Source organism: Myotis brandtii, unplaced genomic scaffold, assembly GCF_000412655.1.
Source record: "Myotis brandtii unplaced genomic scaffold, ASM41265v1 scaffold129, whole genome shotgun sequence".
In the NCBI taxonomy this organism is placed as follows: Eukaryota; Metazoa; Chordata; class Mammalia; order Chiroptera; family Vespertilionidae; genus Myotis; species Myotis brandtii.
This window is the reverse complement of record NW_005354551.1, coordinates 855,672-879,705: the sequence shown is the minus strand read 5'-3', so window position 1 is coordinate 879,705 and position 24,034 is coordinate 855,672. Positions and strand designations below refer to the sequence as shown.

Here is a 24,034-nt window from a genome sequence, read left to right as displayed (position 1 = left end):
GACCCGCGGCCCCCGGACACTGCGCCTGCGCGCACTTGCCGGAGTGTTTGAAGATTTCAGCGCACGGGGCCTCGGCCCCCCAAGCTCTCCCCAGCGCGCCCCCACCCCGCCTTCTCTATCTTCCCAGACTTTGGGTACCCTGCCTCAGGGCCTCGGGGACGGGGTTCCTGGGACCGGCTGTGAAGCCAGGCAGGAGTACCTACTGAATGCTGGACCCTTGGCAAATCTCATTCTCTCCCCACCACCCAGGAGATGCGGGTGTCATTCCCATTTTACAGAAAAGAAAACTGATTCTAAGAAGTGAAATATCATGCTCAAGATCACAAAGCTAGCGCCTGGCTGGTGTGGCTCAGGAAGGAGGTCACAGTTTGATTCCGATCAGGGCACATGCCGGGGTTGCGGGCTCGATCCCCAATGTGGGGCATACAGGAGGCAGCTGATCGATGATTTCTCTCTCTCCCTCTCCCTTCCTTTCTGAAATCAATAAAATAAATAAAATAAAATATCACACAGCTAGGAAAGGCAGAACTAGGAATCCAGGGAAAGGCCTGGAGTTGCTCTCTCCTCCCTCCTCCTCTCCTGTTCCCTAATGTCTGACAGTGGCTGGCCTGTTCTCTCCCTTCCCCAGGCCCCAGGCCATACCTGGCTCTAACTAACCCCACCTCTGTCCTAATTGCCCCTGACCCTGAGGGAGACAACCACAATGCCTGGGGTGGGGGTGCTGCCAAGGCCCCACCATATGCAGCAGACTTCAGGACATACGGGTTCCATCTCTGGCCTTGCTACAACTTGCTGGGTGAACTTGAATGAGAACCTGTCATCTCTATAACCTCCATTTCCCCATCTATAAAATAAGCCTCTGCAGGCCCTTCCAGCTGACCCTGAATGTGTCTGCCACTGGACACTGGGGGCAGGGCTGGGGCCTCAGCAACCCCTTCCCAGACAGATGCTGGGAAAGCAGCAATTCCTTCCTGAGCTGTGGCCATGTCAATACCAGCTGCTCTGGACCCTGCAGAAGTAGGGCTGCCCACCAGCTCAGTGCCCAACCTCTCCTCATCCGGAAGGAGCTGCTGGCAACTGCCACCACCCTCCATCTCCAGAACCACGGCCCCTGGAAGGAAGGCACTATGCCTTCCTTTCCCCCAGACCTGGCCCTGGGTCAGGTTGGAGCCCGGGGAGCCAGTGGGAACTCCAGAGATGTGTGTTCCAGACATGGTGTAGCTTTGTTTTTAATAATTAACAGCAGCAAATATTGATTTATGCAGGCACTTCCAGGCCTGAGCGCTTCCGGGCACCCAGCAAAAAGCAACCAGAGAAACATCCATTCCCACACTGGGAGGAGGCAAGACCTGCTCGTATCACCGGAGATGCCTGTGTGCCAGGTGGAGTGGAGGGGGTGGGGGAAGGGTGCAGCAGCTGTATGTGTGTGTGTGACTGGGACAGGATGTGACTGTGTGTACCTGGACATCCTGGGTATGTGCATTTGTGCATATGTATCTGTACATGCTTGCATGTGTACATGTGCAAGTTTCAGCACATATGTGCAGACACATAATTGTGTCCACGTGCATACATGCAGGTAGGCTGTGTGCAGATATCTGTGCAGATTTCGGAATCCCCGAGTGAAGAAACCCCTATAAGGGGGCAGGTAGGAAGGTCCTGGGTATCTCAAGTGTGGCTTCTCAATGAAGAGAGTCCCTCCTGGGTGTTCTATCCTACCCTGGGAACATAATGCTGGTAACAAACAGTTCAGCTTCCTGATTTCTACTTTCCAAAGTTACTTTCAGGGTTATCACTCAATTGCAAGCTGGCAAGGTGGGTAGAGAAGGAAGTGTCACCTCTATCTTACCGATAAGGAAACGGAGGCCCAGAGAGGGGCAGGGATTTGCCCACTGGCACGGGGAGGCCTCCTGCCCCTCAAACTGGCTCCATCAACATTATAAATGTGTGCAGAGTTAGGAGTGCTGGGCGAGGGGGGTGGACACTCGGTCACCGGCCTGGTTCCCTCAGCTCCACTACTGGTTTGCTGGGGATCCAGACGAATCACTCAATCTCTCTGGACCCTGGTTTCCTCCTGTTGAAGGAAGATGACCCACAGACTGTGATCCACTTGATTCTGGGGTAGGAGTGGATTGTCAGGAGCCTCCCATCTGGGCTGTGTTGGCACAAACGGAGGTTTCTAGACAGACTGGGTGGAGGCCAGGAAACCCAAGGGAGGCATCTCAGGACTTATCCAAGAAGGCCAGCCTCGGGCTGTCTGAGCGGGCAGGACTCGGGGGATGGGCTGTTCCAACCCTCATTTTCCTGATGGAAGACTGAGGCCCAGGAAGAGAAGGGATAGTCCCAGGGCACACAGCGTCGGTGAGAACACAGGCCTCCTCCCAGATGCTCACTCCCGAACCCAGCTGCCACCGGGTCACTCCCTTCCTGCCGAGCCCCAGGATCCACATGGCCCGTCTTGAGCTGTTGCCCGGGCACAGAAAGTAGGACAGGGTCCCCCTGATACTGTCCAGAGGACCCCCCACTTGGGACTCTCTTGGTGGTGGTGGTCCCCCACAGGGACACCATTCCTTGGCCATCTGCTCTCCCAGCCCAGGAGAGGAACATGGCCCTCCCTTGTTCCCAGAGTGCTTGGAGAGGAGCTTGGAGATCCTGCCTCTGCTATTTCCTGGCTGTGTGACCTTGGGAAAACCACTTCACCTCTCTGAGCATCTGGATCCTCATCTGGATAATGCCTGCCACCCGAGGTTTAGTGAAAGGACGAAGAGGCGTGATGCTTGTGGACATGCTTGAGAACTGCGAAATGTACTGCAGTACAGGGTTATGATCCTTTGCATCAGAGAGGCCACAAGACCAGGCCCTCTGGTCAGATAGCCCTGATGCCATAACATCCTACCTGTGTGTCTTTGAATGAGTAACTTAACCTCTCTGAGCCTTGATTTTCTCATCTGCAAAACGGGACTAATAATAGAAGCTAGCACAATTTACAATTTGAGGATGAAATGAAATACTGTATGTAGAGCATTAAGTACCCACGTGGCCCACAGTAAATCTCAAGCAATGCTAGCCTTTATTACTGATATTTGACACTCTGCAAAAGTTTAATTCTTTCTCTCTAATCTGGACTCTGGCTCCTTGAGGGCAGGGTCTGTGTCTGGTTGATTACTGGCCGCTTGGCACCCAGCACAAAGTCTGACACAAATCAGGTACTGGGTGAACACTTGATTGTCATGCCCCCCCGCCCGCCGCCGCAGGGATGAGGAGTGGTAGCCTGAACATTTTACCTCTGTCCAGTGCTCATGTTAGGCATCTCTCAGCCCTGGGGCCTCCAGACCAGGGCAGTGGGGCGGGGGCACTCACCTTTGGGGAGAGCGAAGCAGCGTGTGGGGAGACTAAGTCCACTCTCGGCAGGTCTAGAGCCTGGGGGAAGCGCTGGTTCTGCCCATCACTCCTCCTGGAAGAGAAGAGGAGTCTGAGGTCAGGGAGAGCCTCCAGTTGGGAGATTTGTGAACTTTGGGAGGAAGAGTCAGCCTCCAAGTTGGGGGACGTGAGGGGACACAGATTCCATGGAGGAGTGGGTCCTGGGTTGCCCCGGAGGAGGAAGAGGGAGCTTGCTGAGCACGGCTGCTAAACAGGCTCTCCTTCGCCGGAGACCAGAGATGTGCACAGGGTCTCTCCCCAAATACTCCACTGGGCCTCCCTCACACATACTCCAGCCAAGAGGATGGCCACAGCCCATTCTGAAGATGGGTAGACTGAGGCAGTGGGGGTTGCTGTAGATGGCTGAGCCCAGACCTCTGGTGTTTTTTTTTAAATATATTTTATTGATTTTTTTTACAGAGAGGAAGGGAGAGGGATAGAGAGTTAGAAACATCGATGAGAGAGAAACATCAATCAGCTGCCTCCTGCACACTCCCCACTGGGGATGTGCCCGCAACCAAGGTACATGCCCTTGACCGGAATCGAACCCGGGACCCTTGAGTCCGCAGAGACCTCTGGTTTAAGCAGGATGCTCCAGCCTCTACAGACCCCTTCCTGAGCCTCAGGGAGACAACAGCCTTAGGACTGAGAGGCCACTGGGCTATTGTTATTGACAATAACATTACCCGACTCTCATTGGGCCTACAGGGTGCCAGGCCTGTGCCAAGCCCGGCTCCCCGGCCCGAAGGCACAGACTGCTCACCACACTGGTATTCCCACTCGACAGACCAGGACCCAGAGGCATGTGGAGGTCACACAGCTGGTCAGCAGCAGAGCCAGCATCTGAGGCCTAACCGACGGCAAGCCCGAACTCTGTGCCCACACCACGCCCTTCCCCGAGGAAAGGAAACGGGTCTGGTGAGGGTGAAGTCAGCGCCGTCATCCTAGAAAGCCTGCTGAGGAGGCCGCCTCCAGGGCCAGTGCTTCCTGGGACCCAGGGAGCCCAGGGCTGGGGGAGCAGCCTGGCTTCCGCTGGCTGCCGAGGGCCACCCTGACGTGGCTGTACCCACGCCCATCCACCAAGAGGATGTGTCATTCAGCCGCCAGGTGACCCTCAGCAGCACACAGCTGCTTGAGTCAGGTGAAGCTGGGACCGCCACACCCGAGAGGGGTGAGCCTGCAGGAACCTGGCCCAGGAAGAGACCCTGAGGGACTCCGGGCCCCCCTGCTGACTCCCCTCAGCACACCTAGTCTAGCAGGAGAAGCGGCCCAGAGGAACGGTATTTGACACTCTGCATAAGTTTAATCCTTTCTCTCTAATCTGGACTCTGGCTCCCTGAGGGCAGGGCCTGTGTCTGGTTGGTTACTGGCCGCTTGGCACCCAGCACAAAGTCTGGCACGAATCAGGTACTGGGTGAACACTTGATGGTCATGATAACAACAACAGCCCCATTTATAGGCTTTTACTCTGTTCCGGGTATTTCGTATGAAACGCTTTATGGGCACTTTTCCATTTAATCCTCACAATAGCCCTGTGAAGTGGGTACTGTCGTCATACCCAGTTTACAGATGAGGAAACTGATGGTGACATTGATGATGAAGAAAATGAAGAATCGTTGTGCCCTAGACAGTGTTGTTGGTTGGAGCATCAACCCATACACCAAAAAGTGGTGGGTTCCATTCCTGGTCAGGGCACATACCCAGGTTGTGGGTTCAATCCCCCATCGGGGTGCATGCTGCAGCTGCCTGTCCACCTCCTGGGGGTGCGTCTTAAAAGAAAGGTCTTGACCCAGAAGGATGGATATGGCGAGAGTGGCATTTCCAGCCTGTGGCACCAGTGAGGGGAGGTATTCCCAGGCACTCACCTGCTGTGTGACCCTAAGTGCCACACTCCTCTCAGCCTCAGTTTCCAAAAAAAAAATCATCATAGAGCCTGGGCAGCTACTATCCACTCAACAAATTCTTGGCTATTCATTCATTCATGGTAAACTCTGGCTCCCCGAGTTAGGATCTCATTAAGTATTTGCTGAGTCGTTGAATGGCTCAATGAGGGTTGGCAATAGGGAGGTATTGAAGGTTTGTGGACAGGGAAACAGCCCAAACACAGGCTCCTATAGATTGCAAGATGTGCAGACATGGGGAGAGACTGGAGACGAGGGGCTAGAGCAGTGGTTCTCAACCTGTGGGTCGTGACCCCTTTGGGGGTCGAACGACCCTTTCACAGGGGTCGCCTAAGACCATTGGAAAACACATATATAATTACATATTGTTTTTGTGATTAATCACTATGCTTTAATTATGTTCAATTTGTAACAATGAAAATTCATCCTGCATATCAGATATTTACATTACGATTCATAACAGTAGCAAAATGACAGTTATGAAGTAGCAACGAAAATAATTTTATGGTTGGAGGTCACCACAACATGAGGAACTGTATTAAAGGGTCGCGGCATTAGGAAGGTTGAGAACCACTGGGCTAGAGAGAGGCCTATAGAAATGGTCCAGGCAAGTCCCATTGTGGCTGCCGTGGGGACTCTTTATTGAGACCTACTGTGTGCTCTAACTGTGTCAAGCATATTATACCCCCACTACAGTGCTACAAGATTGGCATTATTCATCCCCATTTTTACCGATGGGAGAAAATGAGGCTCAGAGAGGTGAAGCTACTTCCCCTAGCCAGTGGGTGACAGAGCCAGAATTTAAAGCTCATGCCCTTGACGGAGCAGGGCCAGTGGGACAGAGAGGAGAGGGTGTGCAGGGGCCAGGAAGTCCTGGGTTGAAGCCCAGGTGAGGCTGGCCCCCTTGGTGCTGGGACCACCGACTTGGCGTGGCCCTGGCTGCTGAGTGGAGGTTGTTGGCCATGATGGAGCTACTCGGGTGGTGTCCTCCTGTCTGTCCCCCGCCGTGCCACTGTAGGTCAGCCTGGCAGCAGCTCCCTAACATGGTCCCCTTCCAGAACGCTCTCAGCTTCAGTCTCCCCATGCCCGGGTGCCCATCTCAGTCAGGACTGTTCACGTGGGCACAGGACTAGGGAACTCTCCAAAGACCAGGGGGCTCTGGCTTCCATCCAGGGCCCAGCCTCGAGGCCCTCGGCTCTCCAGGTCTTGGCTGGCCAGAGTCCTGCTCCTCACAAGCAATGCCCAGCCCTTCCCCTCCCCCTCCCTCCCCCCTCCCCCAGGTAATTCTACCTAAAAGGTCATGCTTAGGTCCTAAAGGGCAGGGGAGGGAAAGGAATCCAGGATGAGGACAGCAGGAAGTCGGAGGCCCTGGGCCCTGCCTATCCCCACCAGCCCAGCTGAGGGCTAGAAGGGCTATAAGAACAAAAGCCATAGCTTCCCTGTGCCTTGCATGACCTTATTCAACCCTCAGAGCTTCCCCAGGAGACAGGCACTCAGAAACGGGCCTCCCTCACACATACTCCAGCCAAGAGGATGTAAGAACAAAAGCCATAGCTTCCCTGTGCCTTGCATGACCTTATTCAACCCTCAGAGCTTCCCCAGGAGACAGGCACTTGGAAACGGCTGGCTCTACATGTGAGGAAACGGAGGCTGGTAAAGCCACAGCCCATTCTGAAGATGGGTAGACTGAGGCAGTGAGGGTTGCTGTAGATGGCTGAGCCCAGACCAGTGAGGGTTGCTGTAGATGGCTTTACACGTGAGGAAACGGAGGCTGGTAGAAGGGATGCTGACTTGCCCAAGGTCACACTGTCCCTGAGGCAGAGCAGGCATTTGAACCCAGATTTGTCAGTGCAGAGCCCAAGACCTGAACTTCACCGAACGGGAGGCCGGCCCTGTGGGCCCAGCACGGCACCTGGAGAGGCAATAATCATCATAGCAACAGCAACAGCAGCCAATGCTGCTTCTATTGTATTAACTCATCCAATCCTCACCATTCAGAGGTGGGCACTAAGACACGGAGAGGTTGAGCCATTTGTCCAAGGTCGCGCTGATGGTAGATGTGAGTGAAATACGGAGGATTTTACCCCTGACCATCAGGTCTAGGTACTGTGCCCTAACGCTACACTATGCTGTCTCTTAGCAAATAGCAATCTCTCGATACTTTTGAAGGAATGAATAAACTTAGCCTCTGGCCTCCCTCCCCACCCCTCTAGCCTCCTCTGATGCCTCCTCCTCCTCTCAGCCTTCCTACCTCTCACCTTCTCTCCCCCACCTTTCTGGCCCATCCCTCCCTCCCCGCTGCCTCTGGCCTTTGCAGACCTCCCCCAATTTGGTCCATTTCCTCCCTCCTCATGCACTAGAACCTCTCTCTCTCTTATCCCCACCTTGACTCCTTCTGGTCTCCACCATTCCATTCACAGAAGGTCCCCAGGCCTCTGCCCCTCCCCGCTTCTCTGACAACCTTCTTGACGCGCTGGCTTGGCCCAGCTTAAAATGCTTTGCATTCTTCCTGCACATGTAGCATCTGGAAGGTGCCTGGAGCATGCCTTCCCTGCCATGGCCATAGGCGTGTATCTGCACAGCACTCTAGTTGACACGGGCGTTGTCTCATTTGATCACCACAGCAGCTTTGTGAGGTTGGATTATTATCAACCTTTTTCCAAATAAGAAAACTGAGGTTCAGAGCGGCTCAGTGACAAGCCCCGGGTCGTACCAAGGAAAGGGCAGTACCAAGGTCTGACTCCAGCCCAGGGTTCTTTTACTACACACACCACAGCTGCTCTCAGCCCAGGCCTCAGTTCTGCTGCCCAGCGTGGCCCCCAGTGGCCTCCCATCGCAGGTGGGAGGCACCGCCAGGCATCTTCTGCAGCCACCGCCAGGCATCTTCCCTAGGCCCAGCAGGAATCCTGCCCTGTTTGGCCTGGACACCTGCCTACAGGTACAGGACACCTGGACACAGACAAGGTGGTAGCCAGAGAGGAGGTGACTTGCTCAAGGTCACAGAGAAAGCTTGGAGCCGACCTGGAGTTCGGGGCAGGCACATTCCTGGGTCACCTTCAGGCCCCGCAGACACATGGCCACCAGCCAGCTGGCCCCAGCTCCCTTCCCTCCTGGAGCACCCCTCTCTCCCAGGAAAAGGGTGCAGCAGGGGTGTGGGGGGAGGGGACCAGCTCCTGAGTGGGATGGGCCAGGCCGGAAGCCGCTGCTGACAGCTCCAGGGTTTCTTGGCAACTGTCACTGCACCTCCTCCCCCTCCCTTATCTCCACATCAAGGTAACAATAATAATCTCACCGTCGTGAGTACAGCTCTTTGTACTTTTCAAAAGCCCTCTTTATCTGCTCACCCCCGGGAGACTCGCCGGAACTGGATCCGGAGATTCGGCGGTCGCTAGAATCCCCAATTCCCAGGAGGTAAACTGAGGCTTGGAGAGGTTAAGACACCACTTCGAGGCCACCCAGCAAGGTGGGGGCAGATTGGGGACTAGAACCCAGGCCTTCCATCAGTCCAGGGCTTCACATGCCACACTGGGGTGGGGGGCATCCCACACTCCGAAAAACGCAGGTCAGACCCAGGCGTGGTGGGGGAGAGATGGGAGACCGAGGACAGGAGACCAGAGGCCTCCCTGGGTTGCTTCCCACCTGCTGACCAGCTGGACAGTTGGTGGGAAGGTCCTGTCTTTTTCTCTCACCTGCAAAATGAGAGATGAGGTGCCCACCCATAGGTTGCTGTGAGCCATGGAGGAGAGTGGGAGTGTGTGCTGTTATTATTATTATGAGCCACTCTCCTGGGGAACCCCGCCCCCCGCCCCCCGCCCACTCAGGGCACCAGAGCGGGGACTGGACTGTCCTGGGGGTAGGACTTGGCCCTTTGCCCACCCACAATTCGCTGCTCTGGATGGAGGTCCCAGGAGGGTCTGGCCGCTGCTGACTCTCCCAGCCTCATCTCCGCACACCGGCCCCTTCTGTCCCGCCCTAGCCGCCCCAGCTCTAGCCTGGCTGGCTGGGCTGCAGGCAGTTTTTACCAAGGCGCGTGTTTCGCACTGCGGGCCCTGCACTGGCTGTTCCCTCGCCGGGACTCCCTTTCCTGCCTGGTGACCTATTCCTGCTGAAAATTCAACTTAAACAGGTGAAACTGGTGGCCAGAGCAGGTGACATAGGACCCCTAAGGCAGGAAGCCTGCAATGGGGAGCAGGGGAGGCGGACAGGTGCTGGACAGCACACACGCATGTTGGGGAACCGGACTTGGGTGGCCGGGGGCTCAGCCAGCCAGTGAGCGTAGGGATGAGAAGGATGTGGGGGGACTAGCCCAGGACAGGGGCCTGAGGGGCCCAACCCAGCCCAGGGCTTGTCACTAGAGGTCCATGAGACCAGCTGGTTCTATGGTGATTCACGTAGGGGGAGGGGCAGAGACCTCCAAGTGAGAAGAGCGTGCAGAGGGCTACTCCTGTGGACCCTGAGCGAAGCCCCTTTGGATGGGGCCTGGGAGCTCCCTGTCTCCCAGTCATGGTATCAGGTCTGAGAGAACTCTAATCTCCTGAAACCAGAGACCAGACACTGCCCTGGAACTGCCCCTTGCCCAGGGGCCACAGAGGCCCATTGTCTCCGGAGCTTAACCATCTGGCACTGCCCCCCTGCTTGCCCCCAGCCCTGCCAAGGTGCCAGGGAAGGTGGCCAGGGGCAGCCTGGTGAGTCAATTTTTGAAGTTAGGCCAGAGAGCCTGATCCCGGGGCCCACGGGGAGCGGTTGGGGGTGGGCCACAGGCATGGCTGCCCCTGACTCTCTTTTTCCAGGCACCTTTGACCTCTGCCAGGACTGAAGGGGGAGCTTGGGGGCGGGGGGAGCCAAGCACTTGATATCATGTAATCCTTACAACAACAACCCTGACTGAGGGCGCTGCTCTCTTCACCCTGCTTCAGAGATAAGGAGGTGGAGGCTCACGGAGGTTGCAAGATGGGCCCACAATCGCACAGCCATTGAGGGGTACAGCTGGCAGGGTCCCCGGGGGGTGGAGGAGAGGGCCTCAGGCTCCAGGCTGGGCGGAGGGGTGAGCTGGAAGGTGGCATGTGGGGCCCCCACCCTCACCCCGAGCTGGCTGTGCGCCGAGACACCCGGATCCCGGAGCTGGGCCAGGCAGCAGCCTCCTGAGCAAACAACAGGTTGGCAGCCCTGAGAGGAGGTCATGGGACCGGCCCCCACCCGGGGACACAGCACCTGGGGACCAGGCCTCCCATCCACCTGTTCCCTGCCCAGGTGGCCTGAGCCCTGCTGTGGCACAAGCCTCACCCTCCCCAGGGATGGACTCCTCCCTGCACAGGGGCCAGGGGGGAGGAGTGACACTGAGATGACCTAGCCGTGGGGCCTCTGCTCAGGTAATAACATGTTTGTCCAGCCTGGCACTTCACAGTTTACAAACTGCCTTCACTCTAGACCCTGTCAACAGCCTCACACGGAACCTAAGTCAGGTAACGTTATCTCCATTCCACACGGAAGAAAACTGAAGCCGGGTGACTGGCCCAAGGTACCACGCCTGAAGCTCAAATCCAGCGGCTCTACCCCTTGCCCCATCAACGCAGGACAACCCCCAGTGATGGGCCTGGAACAGGCTGCCCACCCTTAGCGCCCAGGCAAAAGGACCATCCCAGCACTCATTGGCTGGGGCCTGATGCTATGCCCCACCTCCCTCACTAACCTATTGTCCTTCCCCCGCCGGCCTCACAGCCTCCAGCCTCGCAGCCAGCGGTCTCCCTCCTCTGAACTCCATGCATTCCTTCACTGGCTCGCTCCATCATCCACCCACTCCCCCATTTGCCCTTCATTCCTACGCTCAGTCACGCATTTAGGACACATGTCCTGCTGCCTGCTCTCAGCTGGACAATGGGGCTGGGTGTTGGCATCCAAGCTGGGTGAGCCAGGCCTCCCCCACCTCAAAGCAAAGCCCCAGTGGTACGGGCCCAGACTGTTCTCTCACTGTTCCTGGCACTGCTTGGGCCTCCCTGCTCAGACACTGAACCCTCCCATGCTGAGGCCTTGTTTAATCCATCCGTCTCCCTCCCTGGCCAGTGGGATTGCCTCCCGGGCCCCAGGCCAGGCTGGTGACAGAAGTTCCTGCCGGGCCAAGGTGAAACTCCCTTGGAGAGGGACAAGGTCACCATTTCCTAACCCAAGGCGGCGGGAAAAGCCCCGGCTCTGTCTCTAAATCGCGTGTGTTCCGGATGAAGTCACCAAAACCTCTTCAAACAGTTTCCACTGGTAACTGGGACTTAAACTAGATGACGCTGAGATCTGGCTCAGACATTCTGCAGGAGGGTGAGAAGCTGGGAGCGGAGTCTGCCAAAGACTGGCTGACACTGGAAGCCTGGAGGGCTGTGGAGAGTGCCTCAGACCCCTTTCCAAGCTGCTTCTCTTCTCTGAGCCTCAGCTTCCTCATCTGCAAAATGGGACAGTAACGCCCACTTTGCAGGGTTGTTGTGTAGAGTAAATTAGATATTATACGTGCAGTCTGGCTAGCCTAGGGCTGAGTACAGACGTGCTGCCTAATGATGTTTCGGTCAATGATGGACTGCAAGATGGAGGCCCTGTAATATTATAATGGAGCTGAAAAATTCCTATGACCTAGTGACGCTGTAGCCGTCTTAAGGTTGCTGTACAACACATTACTCACATATTTGTGGTGCTGCTGGTGTAAACAAGCCTACGGCCCTGCCAGTCATATAAAAGCACGGCACATGCAATTATGCACAGTCCACAGCACCTGATAACAATGCTAAACGACTGTGTACTGACTGTACTCTGCTTTTTATCATCATTTTAGAGTGCACTCTTTCTACTTACATAAAGGGAAGCTTGCTGTAAAACAGTATGCTGTGTTATGCCAGCAACAGCCGCACACACCTCATGTGTACCAAGTCTCCTGATTGCATCATTTTCTCCTGAGCTTGATTTAATCTCGTGTTGTTTTGAAGATTTAGTGCAGCCGAAATGTACAGTGTTTATAAAGTCTGCAGTAGTGTCCAGCAATGCCCTAGGTCTCACACTCACCCACTCACTCACTGGCTTACCCAGAGCAACTCCCAGTCCTGCAAGTTCCATTCGTGGTGAGTGCCCTACACTGGTGTCATTGTTTATCTTCACTAGTGGCCTGGTGCATGAAATTCGTGCACAGGGGTGGGGGTGGGGGGTGGAGGGAGGTTGTCCCTCAGCCCGGCCTGCACCCTCTCCAATCTGGGACCCCTGTGGGATCAGGCCTAAACCGGCAGTTGGACATCCCTCTTGCAACCGCTGGTTCCTAACCACTCACCTGCCTGCCTGCCTGATCACCCCTAACCACTCTGCCTGCTGGCCTGCTTGCCCCCAACTGCCCCCGCGCTGGCCTTCTCACCCCCAACTGCCCCCCCCACCAGCCTGATCACCCCCAACTGCCCTCCCCTCCTGGCCTGATCGCCCCTAACCGCCTCTGCCTTAGCCCCGCCACCATTGCTTTGTCTGGAAGGTCTCCCGGAAGGTCTCCTGGTCTAATTAGCATATTACCCTTTTATTAGTATAGATACTGTATTCTTCCTGTACTTTTTCTATGTTTAGATATATTTAGATACACAAATACTTACCATTGTGTTACCATTGCCTACAGTATTCTGTACAGTAACATGCTGTTCAGGTTTGTAGCCTTGGAACAACAGGCTGTACCCTGTAGCCTAGGCGTGCAGTAGACTATCCCACTGAGGTTTGTGAACGTGCACTCTATGATGTTTGCATAACGATGAAATCCCCTTAACGATGCATTTCTCAGAATGTATCCCTGTTGTTAAGTGGCACATAACTGTATACATTAGGTGTTCAATAAACTATAGACTCCTGCCTGGAGAGGTATAACATCAGAGGTGTGGGCTCTGGAGCCAGACTGCCTAAGCTTGTATCCTAGCTCGGCCACCTGACAGCTGTGTAACCTTGGGCAAGTTACTTAACCTCTCTGAGTCTCAGTTTCCTCATCTATAAAATGGGATAGCAGTGCCTGCCTCCAAGGGTTGCCATGAGGACTAAATTACTACATGTAAAGTATGAGCATTTCCTGGCCTTCCCTTCTCTCTTCCTTTCTTTCTTCTTTCCTTCTCTGCAGGTTGCTAAGAAGCAAGGCAGGATTCCAGGAGAGAGCGGTGAGAAGGCAAACTAGAGGTCAGCACAAGAACCAATGTGATAGAGCTGCTCAAGAGTAAAACCACCAGCCGTGTAAGATACTGAGCTCCCTGTCGTGCGAAGGCAGGCAGAGCCTCTCAGGGGTGTAGTGGGTGAGAGACGGACATGTAGGAACAGGAGGAGTAAATGAAGCCTGGGCTTGACTAGGTGACTTCCCGGGAGCCTCCCACGTGGTTTCTATGCCTCTCAGTGACTCTAGGTCCCTGTGATTGAGGTCCGAGGCAGTGGGTAATTCCCATTATTTTGAGGACATGGACTTTTCCGGTTGCCTGGGGCACACAGATTGCTACTACTTCTCTGCAGGGCTGTTTGGCCATCCCTGTCAAAGATGAAAACGTGCACTGGCCCAGGAACTCCACTCCTAGACATTTATCCTCCAGAAAGATTTACACAAATGCACAAAAATGTATGAACGAAGAACATTCATTGCAGCAAGGTACGCAACAGTTAAAATCTGGAAGCCACCCCCAACGTTGATTCAAAAGAGGCTGGTTAAATAAATATATCAAGGTGCATGCAAACCATGAAATACCATGAGACTCAGTGATGACAAAGAAGGTCTCTAGTCCTGGCAGAAAAAGGCATAATGGTTAAGTGAAAAAAGCAAATTGCACAGCAAGCATCTTACTTGTAAAAACTTAAAATTACATGCAAAAGTTCACATGGCTTATGCCTGGGAAGCAGGACCACAAAGAACTTCTGCTTTCTACAGAATTTATTTGTCTGCCTTGTTTGAATTTTTACAATGAGCAGTTATTATTTGTGACCAGAAAAAAATAAATGTTTCTTAAAAGTGAACATTTACTATGAGTTAGCTCTCTGAGTACCTGACTCCTTTATCTTTCTCAATCATCTTGAGGAGATATTCTTCACTCTGTATTCCAAGAAGGAGACTCTGACACGCGGACACTATGAGTTAGCTCTCTGAGTACCTGACTCCTTTATCTCGAGGAGATATTCTTCACTCTGTATTCCCAGGAGGAGACTCTGACACGCGGGACCACATGGCCCAGGTCCCCCAGCCAGGAGCGACAGAGCTGGGCTGTAACCCCAGTCTGGCCGACTCCAAAGCTCACACTCTTCCCCTACATTAGGCATTAGGCAACCTGCTCTGAGGGTCAGGGAAGAGAAAAGGCAGGAGAGAAGCAGCCTGGGTACTGGGCACAGGGCTGTGCCCTGGGACCTCAGCTGTCACATCCTGGGAGCCGGGCCAGCTGAGGCTAGCACGTGCAGGGCCAGGGTTGTCTGTCTCATTTGCAAATGCAAATGCAGGCCCCATTCCAGGCTTCAACCCCATGCCCTGAGCTGCCCCAGGGCTGGCAGGCTGGCAGGTACCCAGCCCCACCCCTGGCACTCCCCCCCAAGGCCACAGGGTCACTAGGCAGGTGGGCATGAGCTGGGACTCTAAATAACTTTCCATGTTGATCAACCTGTTTCTGGAACAATCTGGCACTGAAGGTCACTTGCCACCTTCTCAGCAAGAGCCTGGAAAGAGGACGACCACGGCTGGATGGGCCAGGGAACACATTCAGAAGTCAGATGGACTGAGTTCAAATCCCGGCTCCAGCTGAGGAGTGAGGCAAGTCACTTCACCTCTCTGAGCCGCCGCAACTCCATTCCCCCAGCTATGAAATGGGGTTGATCACTGTCTCTGCAGGGCTGCTGGGAGAATTCAGTGAGATTCCCTGAGCTAGGAGCCACCTGCCATGTGCAGGGGAGTGTTATGACCCTGCACACGTGCGCCTGGGGCACGTGCACGCCGGTGCAAATGTGGAGTGAACACAGGTCGCTCCTGGAGGGAGCGGAGGACCCTGCCCCTCAGAACCGGCAGGCAGGTGGGATAAATGTCTGACACTTTTGCTGGCAGCCAGCACCAGGTTTCCCACAGCCCTGCCTGGTGGAGAGAGAGGGCGCGTGACTCTGTGGGTGAGGATGTGCATGGAAGGCCTGGCAGCAACGTAACATGTGGGTGGGAGAGACAGTGCTCTGTCTGGGGCATGCGTGGGTTTGTACGAGCACGTGTTACCTATCGCGTCACCTACCTGCCTAAAAGCCCCCAGTGGCTTCCCACTGCACGCAGGATGGAGACTCGGCTGCCTCACGTGGCCCACTCGGCCCGCGTGTCTGCCCCACCTCCAGGCTTCTGCACACACTGTCCTCCCTGCCTGTTACACTCGGCCCTGGGCTCCCCACCACACAGCTGTGCTAGGCCAGTCCTTTCAAATCCCTCCTCACTCCTCTCACTCACCCTGAGGCGGGGACTACTAATGCCCCCACTGCGCAAAGAAAGAAACCACTACCACCACTCAGCCAGGTGCTGCCCAAGGTCACCCAGCCAGGACGCAGCACCAGCCTGTCTGGCAGCAGGGCCGGTTCTCCAGGCCAGTGTCAAGGTCAGTGCCCAAGGACGGAAAGCACGCTCACAGGTAAGCAGGTCTCACCTCCAGGCAGGTGGTGAGCTTCCAGAGGGCAGAGTCCACACACGGAGTAGTTCCCTCCCCTTTACAGAGCCCAACACATAGACGACACGCAATGACTGTGTTCGCCGGCATCGCTCTGTGCCGGGCCCTGGTTTTAGCCCTTGGCACAAATTACCTCATTGAATCCCCACAACCATCTACGAGGCTGGAGCTTTCGGTGTCTGCATTCTACAGGTGAAGAGACCAATACCCAGGGAAGTTACCCTACAGTCACACGCCACTGGACTGACAGAAAGTCAGAAAAGTCGAAGCTGGTATTTGAAGTCAGGTCTGCCTGGAACAGAACCCAGATCTTTCTATGCACCACCCAAGCAAAGGGGCTGGGCCTGGGCACCGCCGGGATGTAGGGGCAAGCAGGGCCACCAGGCTGGGAACCTTAGAGCTGCAGGAGACCCGAAGGGCCTTCTGTGCCTCTTCATCGTGCCGAAGATGGGCCTGGGGAAACTGCCCAGAGATGGGGACTCACTTCCCACGATCACACGGGAAAACTGTGGCGGTCCCAGGACCAAATCCATCTGGAGGGGATCTTCTCGACTCCTTAAGCTACAGGGGCGTTTCCGTGGAAGACAGGATCTCTCTGGTCTGGGGCCTCTCCCAGGGTGTGCCCTTCCCCTGAAGTGGGCACCTCCTGCCCCACAGGAAGCTAGAGAGACGAATAAAGGGGCTTCGAGGCCTGCAAGGGCTGAGCTGACTAGAGAATGAAAAGGAGGGCAGGCCAGGACCAGTGACTGACCAGACCAGAAAGAGCAGACTTGGGGAGATACTATGTAATCCCCATCCTTATCTCACCGAAGAGCCAGGTTGGGGGATAGGAGACCCAGGGGTTGCATTTAGGCTCAGGCAGCTAATTCTAAGTAAGGAAGAACTTTTGATATCCATCTGAGCTGCCCAACAATGGAACAGGCTACTTTTAAGCAAGGAAGGGCTGCTCAAGGAGCTGCAAAGCGGTCATGATGGTCTCAACCAGGGATGATGGGTTTCAAGAGGTTCATGAAGCCGCTGAAAAGAAAGGTGCATATTTCTCAGGAGACCCCAAAGGCTTCTTCCAATAGGCAAAGGGGTCATGAACCAAAGGAGGGAGGCCAGAGGAGGGTACTTCAAAGGTCTCTTTCATCTCTAAAGATTCTCAGAGGCCCAAATTTTCTGATTCTAATATTTACAAAGCCAGAAGTCTAAGATTCAGTGGTTCTGCGTGTCAGTCACTGACATTATATCCAAACTCCTATACTGCCTGCAAGACCCTGATCAATCTGGCCCCTCCGCTCTCTCCAAACCAGCCCCTGCCCTCACTCTCCCTCATCCCTCCAGCCACACTGGCCTCCTCCCTGCTCCCAGAACAAACAAAGCTTGTTCCTGCCTCAGGGCCAATGCACCTACTGTCCCCGCTCTGCCAGGACGGCCCCCTTGCTCCTGCTAACTCTTCCCACAGCCAACGCCTCCCATCCTTCAGGTTTGGGTTCAAATGCTACCTCCTCAAAAAGGCCTTCTGTGACTTCCTCCGTCATCCTCCATCCCTGTAGCCTAGGGTAATGTGCACATGGGAGCCAATTGCTTCGATTCAAATCTCAGTCTTGCCAAGAGACCTTACACAGGCTATGTAACCCCTCTACGCCTCAGTTTCCTCAGCTCTCAACCAGGGAGAATAACAGCACCTGCCTCAGGAGGCGGCGGTGAGGGTTAAATCCATCAGTACAGGCCAGTGCTCTGGGACACAGCCCAGCACCCAGGAGGCTCTAGGTGAGGGTCAGCTCTCCTTAGCGTGTACCCTTGCTTCACAATTCAGCACAACCACACAGTTTGTGTTCTTGCCCATTTACAGGCCATGTTCTTTACTCCCCATTTTGTAGATGAGGAAATTGAGGCCCAAAGATGTGAAGCACTGGCCAAACCAAGCTCTCCGGAGATGGGGGCTGGGCCTGCCTCGTTTTCCACTGAATGTGCAGGGTGGTATACAGCAGGTGCTCAGTAATTGCTTGTGGCTGAATGAATGAATGATGTATTAATGACTGTGACTCTATCACTCTGAGGTGCGGTACAGATAGGAAGCTATGCACTTAAGAGTCTATTTTAGCCCACCTCTTCCCACCCTAATCCCAAATGACCCCCAGCTCAATCAAGGTCCCAGACTTTCTTAGAAATGGCCACTGGAACAGGCAGGCTAATGAGGTAGGGACCAGCATCCATGCCTCTGTCCCCAAGGGGACCCCCTGCCCCCAGCTGGACCAAGCAGATGCCTTGGCATTTGCCTTGGGGGATGCCTGCCCAGAGGTATGGTGGCAGGTGTGGGCTCAGGAAGCAGCTGCTGGCTCCCTCATCCTGTGCTCTGCCAGCTACCCGCCAGGGGCCTGCCTACCAGATGCATAATAGATGAGGAGGCCCAGCGGGCTGTGCCTGCCTGGCATTTCAGAGCCACTAATGAGGCCAGCCTCGTGCTTCCTGCAGAGGCACACAGACCTCCAGGGCCTCCGGCTCAGTCGTTACAGGGAGAAGCCACCTGAGGACAGGAGCTGCCCACCCAAGCCCCGCACTCATCACAGGCGGCGTCCAGGAGAGCAAGGGTTAAAGGTATGGCCTCGGGCTGACCACCCTGCCTCTTAGACTGTGCATCTCTGCGCCAGACAGGTCCCTTCTCTGAGCCTGTTTCCTCATCTATAAAATGGGGAAGGTAGATGGGGAAGAAGCTGTTTAAAGATGGAATAAAATACTTCAGATGAAGTGCTCAGCCCAGAGCCTGGGACCCAGGAAATGCTTCATATATGGGAGCAAGTGGTACCATCACTGTCAAGTAGGGATATCTCAGTGACCAGATGGGCCCTCCCCGTGGGGCACCTGGGGCTGGGCAGTGACTACTGTTCTGGAGGTACTGCGGGCCATCTCCCTCTCCTTACCCCTGAACCAGGAATTCCCTCATGTCTGTGGCTTCCTCATCTCTGGCCAGGTCCCTTCCTTGGCAAGAGAAAAATCTGGATTCACGTCCAGCCCTCACCAGCTCTGTGACTTTGGGCCAGAGCCTTCGCCATCCTCAGCTTTGGTTTTTGGCCTCTAAAATGGGGACACTAAGCCAACTTGCAGGACTGTCATCACGACTTAATGAGACGACCGACCGTAGTAAAACGCCCGGCACACTGTTGGCACTTAATCCTTGCTGGGTCCCGCCTCCTCCTCCGAGGCTCCCAGCTTTATGGTCAAAGTTGATTCTTCTCTTCCCAGGGTATTTCCAGAACCCCCTTCCCTGAACGACTGCACCCAGCCATTCCCCCACCCTAGGATCACTCCTTCCTCTCCCCACCATTCGAATCCACCTTCCATGTCCAGCCCCCTCATTACTCAATGTCACCACAATAAATTCAATAAAAAAGAAAAAACATGTCCAGCCCCCATTACAGCTGCACAACCAGAGTCACCCACTGTCCCATTGGCTCCTAATCCTCACACTGGGCCTCATGCCTCATCCCTCTGACATCTGCACGCTTGTCCTAAGCTCCTTGACTGCAAATAACCTGCTGCTGAGGTGCAGGGGGTGGGGGAATCCAGTCAGATCACATCTGGCCTCTACCAGCCCCCACTGCTCCCCTGATGCAAGCCCCAATCTCTTAATCCCTTTTTTAAAGGAGCTGGGAAAACTACACCTCCTCCAGGAAGCCCTTCCAGCTTACTTGACAAAGTTTTACCTGTTCCACTCTCTGGACACATTCAACTCAATTCCACAAACATTCATTAAGCATTTACTGGGTTTGGATAGCTGTGCAAGACCATGTGGAGGATAGAAAGATCAGAAGAGTACAGCCCAACTTTTATGGAAGTAGAGCTGGAAAGGGGGCCTAAGTCAAAAGTAACTTCTGCTGCCCTGGCCGGTTTGGCTCAGTGGATAGAGCGTCGGCCTGTGGACTGAAGGGTCCCAGGTTCCATTCCGATCCAGGGCACATGCCTGGTTGCGGGCCTTGATCCCCATTAGGGGACAACCAATCAATGATTCTCTATCATCATTGATATTTCTATCTCTCTCTCCCTCTCCCTTCCTCTCTGAAATGAATAAAAATATATTTTTTTAAAAAAGTAACTTCTGCTTTCGAGGACCTTAGAGCCTGCCCTGCACTGCAGTGTAATAGAGACACATTCAACTCAGCTGAGGTCAGCCCCCTGACAGACCCAATTCAACAAATACGTACTGAGCATCAAGTCGCTCAGAGAGCGGAACGAACTGCCCAAGATCACATCACCAGTGTGTGGCAGAGGCAGCTTCAAATCTACGTCTGTCAGACTCTGAAAGCCATGCTGTCCCACCACCCCAGGAAAGAGCCTACTGTGTGCTCTTCAGGCATGATAAGCAGGAGGGGAGGTGTTCTAAGGAGAGAAAGATGGGGTGCAGGGATCAGGAAAGAAAACACTCAACAAACCGTAACAACGGTGGGTGGAGGCGAAGGCTTGTAACAATGGAAAGGGAGGGCATAGCAAGGGGAGGGGAGAATGTGCTCGTAGGGGCCATAGTCCCCCGGATCAGAAATGCAGGGAAGGGAGAAGTGAGTCCCAGGCTGGAAAAGGAGGTGGGGACAGGCCTTGAATGCCAGGAATCACAATTAATAGTCAAGATGACCCCCGTTTTATACTAATTATATGCCAGGCACAGGGTGGGGGCTAAGTAATTGGCTTCCAGAAAGGGGGGGCGGGGGGATCTAGGTGTTAGCACCTTGGACAGCAACTCCAGCAAGTAGGCTGTGGGCAAGGTGTTGTGGGCCATGGGCAAATCCTGGTAATCTCAGAATCTTACATTATAGGTGTCAACTGAGGCCCAGAGAGGAAAAGGGACTTGCCCAACTTCATAGTTACTATCAGTTCTGGGCCCTTATCTCTGACTCTTCATTCAGGGCTCCCTGGAGTGGACTTTCTGGGTCCACCCTCCATCTCCAAGTCTTCCCCAAGTGCGTCCTTCACTCAGACCCGCCCTGTGGCCTGGAGGCCCTGGGACAGAGCGGGTGAGACCCTGGGCTCTGCCGAGTCTAGAAGATCGAGATTTAAACCCCAGCTCTGCCACTGACGAGCTGTGTGAACTTGGGGAAGTCAATTCCCCACTCAGTGCCTCACGGTTTTCATCTGTAATTAGAGATGATAGCCCTAACTCAGGGATGTGGGAAAGATTTTGAGGTGATGTAGTTCACGCACCTGGCAGTACCCGGTCACAGCAGGCGCTTGACAAATGGCCGCTGTGGGGACACTGTTACTGAGCTCCTTGAAGGAAAGACGGCATCTTCCCCACCTCCACCCTACCTCTGCTCTGGGCTTAGCACACAGTCTTGCACCGAGTAGAAGCTCAAAGTGACTGGGCGCAGCAGCAGGATCTGAGCCCAGAGAGGGAGAGTAACTGGCCCCAGGTTACACAGAGCGCATCAAAGGAAAAGAAAAGGGCAGACCCTGGAGCTCAGCCTGGGCACCCCATGTGCCTCCCACCCCAGAGAGGGCTTCCTGGGGGCAATAGTGCCAGATAGGAGTCGCCCAGCAGCTGGGGGCACTGCAGGGCCTGGGGACCCTGGGAAGCCCTCAGCAGGGGCAGGAAGCAGGAGCCAGAGCCCTTGGGGGCTCTCCTGCTGGAGCTGAGGTGGCAGCAGGCGCAGCCAGCTGGGCCCATGTGGTGCTGGTGCCAGGGAAGCCGGGCAGCGCCGGGGGTGCTGTGAACCCCGAGGTGAGGCTGCACCTCCACCCACTGCTCTCTATGTTGGGGAAGCTGCAGGCACAACCGCCTCCCGCCCTCCTCCTCCACAGAGAGGGCAGCTGACGCTTAGGACACGGGCTGGAGGAGAGGGTTCTGAAGGCTGTGCATGAAGTGGAACTAGAGGGCTTGGGGGTCAGCAAAGAGGCTAGGGGCACCCCCAGCTGGGAGCCGCCACGAGGTGGGAAGAAATGGAGAAGAGAAAGCAAGGACACCCTTTCAGCGAGGGCCTACAGTATGCCGGGCCGTTTGGTTTGGTTTTTACAACTTCCACTGTTACACAGGCATTTTTATCTCCACTGCACAGATGAGAGCACCGAGCTGCAGAGAGGGTAGCGGATTGCTGAGCGTGCAGAGTGCCCGGAGGTTGTGGGGTCTGGTCTGGCATTAGAGGGGGTGGTAATGAATGGTTCCAGACTGCCCAGCCCAGCAGGTGCGCCCCAGTACTTACCACACACTCCGGCGAGGGGTGAAGGACTTGTCCACCCTGAAACACAGCAAGAGGGACAGCAGGTGAGGGGACAGCCCCTTCTTACCCAGACTTGCCCAGCATGTCAGGCCAACCCCACTCACCCCCCACCCAGAGGAGGCCAGAGGAGGTGCTCGGTGCAATGTCACTGTCCCCACAGGCTACAGGAGCACCAATGTCAGATGAGGGCCATGGGACGGTGTGGGGTAAAGGAGTAAGGAAAGAGGCAGGACTGGGGACACGGGGATAGGGAGCAGGGGCCCGAGGCCAGGCTATGGGGTAGCAGGGGGTGGGGTCAGCATGGGAGGTCCTGGAGCAGGTGAAGAGGGACAGTGACCACAGCATCTGGGGTCAGAGCAAAGATGTGGGGTGTGGCTGAGGCCAGCTTCCAGTGCTTCCAGACGGGACTACACATGTGGGGGCTTAGGAAGAGCCCTCCACACACACTTCCCCCTGCCTGCCCTGACCCTGGACCTGGAGCCCACTCACAGCCACCAGGGGACAAAAGCCAGGGAATGTGGGAGCAGGCGGTCCACAGGAGCTTTCTCTCCTACTCCCCCCCCGCACCCCAACATACACACACCCTGGCCCCAAAGCAGAGCCAGAGGAAGTCCTCCAGCTCCCAGAGTTCAGCGGTACCCCCAGGCTTTATCTCCCCCAACCCCTCCAGGTCCCCCTGCAGAGAGAGTGGGTAGATTCCCCCCTGACCCACCTCTGAGGGCACCTTGGGGTTGGGAGGGCTGGAGAGGGCTCCACCCTCCTGCCCAGCTGGGGGCCTAGGGGCTCGGCAGCTGTTGGGACAACAAACAACGCTTGCCTCCTGCCCAGAACCCAGAGGAGAATGGCAAAGGGGCACCAAGCCAGACTCCGCCAGCGAGGGGGCACCATCTGAGGGGACAGGACCGGGGTCTCCCAGGGGTCAGCTAAGGTGGACTCTGCAGACTGGGAAGGTGAGGCCAGAGAAGCCAAGACTTGCCCAAGGTCACACAACAGAGCCCAGCCCCGCTCCCTGCTCTGCCTCTCTGAGTCCGCTGACCAGAAACTCAGCGCTCAACCCAGGCTCCTCTCTTCACCTGATGGCTCACCAGGCCCCGCACAGAGAAGGCAGCCCACCCAGCCTCGGAGGCCGGGTGTCCAGAGAGGGCAGGTGCGTCGGACACACTCCCTACAGCTCAAAGAGCACCTACCCTGCACCAGCAGCGTGACATGCGTGAGCCCCAACTGCTCCCCACCCCAAAGGTGTGTGTCCCTCTAACTGCAGGGAGGCTGGGCCTGGTGAAGGTTATGCAACTACTTGACCAGCCAGGGAAGGCTCTGGCCCCAGTCTGTCTACCCATCTCCCTTCCCATTTACCAAATCTCTGCCTGAGGCTAGGACACCCCCCCCCCACGCCTCTACACCCCTGTGAGGTGGGCACTTGAGGTCAAGAAGGATGGTGACCCCAAGATGCACAACCACCATTCTGACTACCTCCACCCAGGTCTCCAGGCCCCGACAGCCAATAGCCCTGGGAGGAGGGGGTCCCTGAGAGACGGGGGCATGACACAGGGGCAGCCCAAGGGCCTGCTAATGGCTTCTAGGTTCCTTTCTTTCAAAGTCTCAGTGCAGGGGCCCAGCTGACTCAGGTGACCTGCCCCCGCCCACCCCACTCTACCTACGGCCAGGAGTGCACACACACAGGCCCCGCTTCCTGTCCACACACAGTCTCATGCTGGAGAGCCGTCGCGAACTTGGGACACAAACACAGAAAGTTCCGACCCTACACGTGCCCATGGACCCCCCCCCGCCACACGCGGGAACGCACACACCGAGACTGCGCGGCCCGCCACGCACGGACATCACCCGCTCCCCGCTCCCGCACACACACTCA

The 24,034-nt window shown here is 55.6% G+C and overlaps 1 protein-coding gene across 1 annotated transcript in view; it reads right to left on the bottom strand.

Moving 5' to 3' along the window:
• The window catches only part of RAP1GAP (RAP1 GTPase activating protein), a 47,651-nt gene extending 25,469 nt beyond the window's left edge, over positions 1–22,182 (bottom strand). Inside the window, exons 1-2 of the mRNA XM_014534359.1 lie at positions 22,147–22,182; positions 3,361–3,454 (exon numbers count right to left, since the gene is read on the bottom strand). The gene's annotated coding sequence lies outside the window, so the exon portion shown is untranslated. The remainder of the gene's footprint in view (positions 1–3,360; positions 3,455–22,146) is intronic.
• Positions 22,183–24,034: the final 1,852 nt, after the last annotated feature.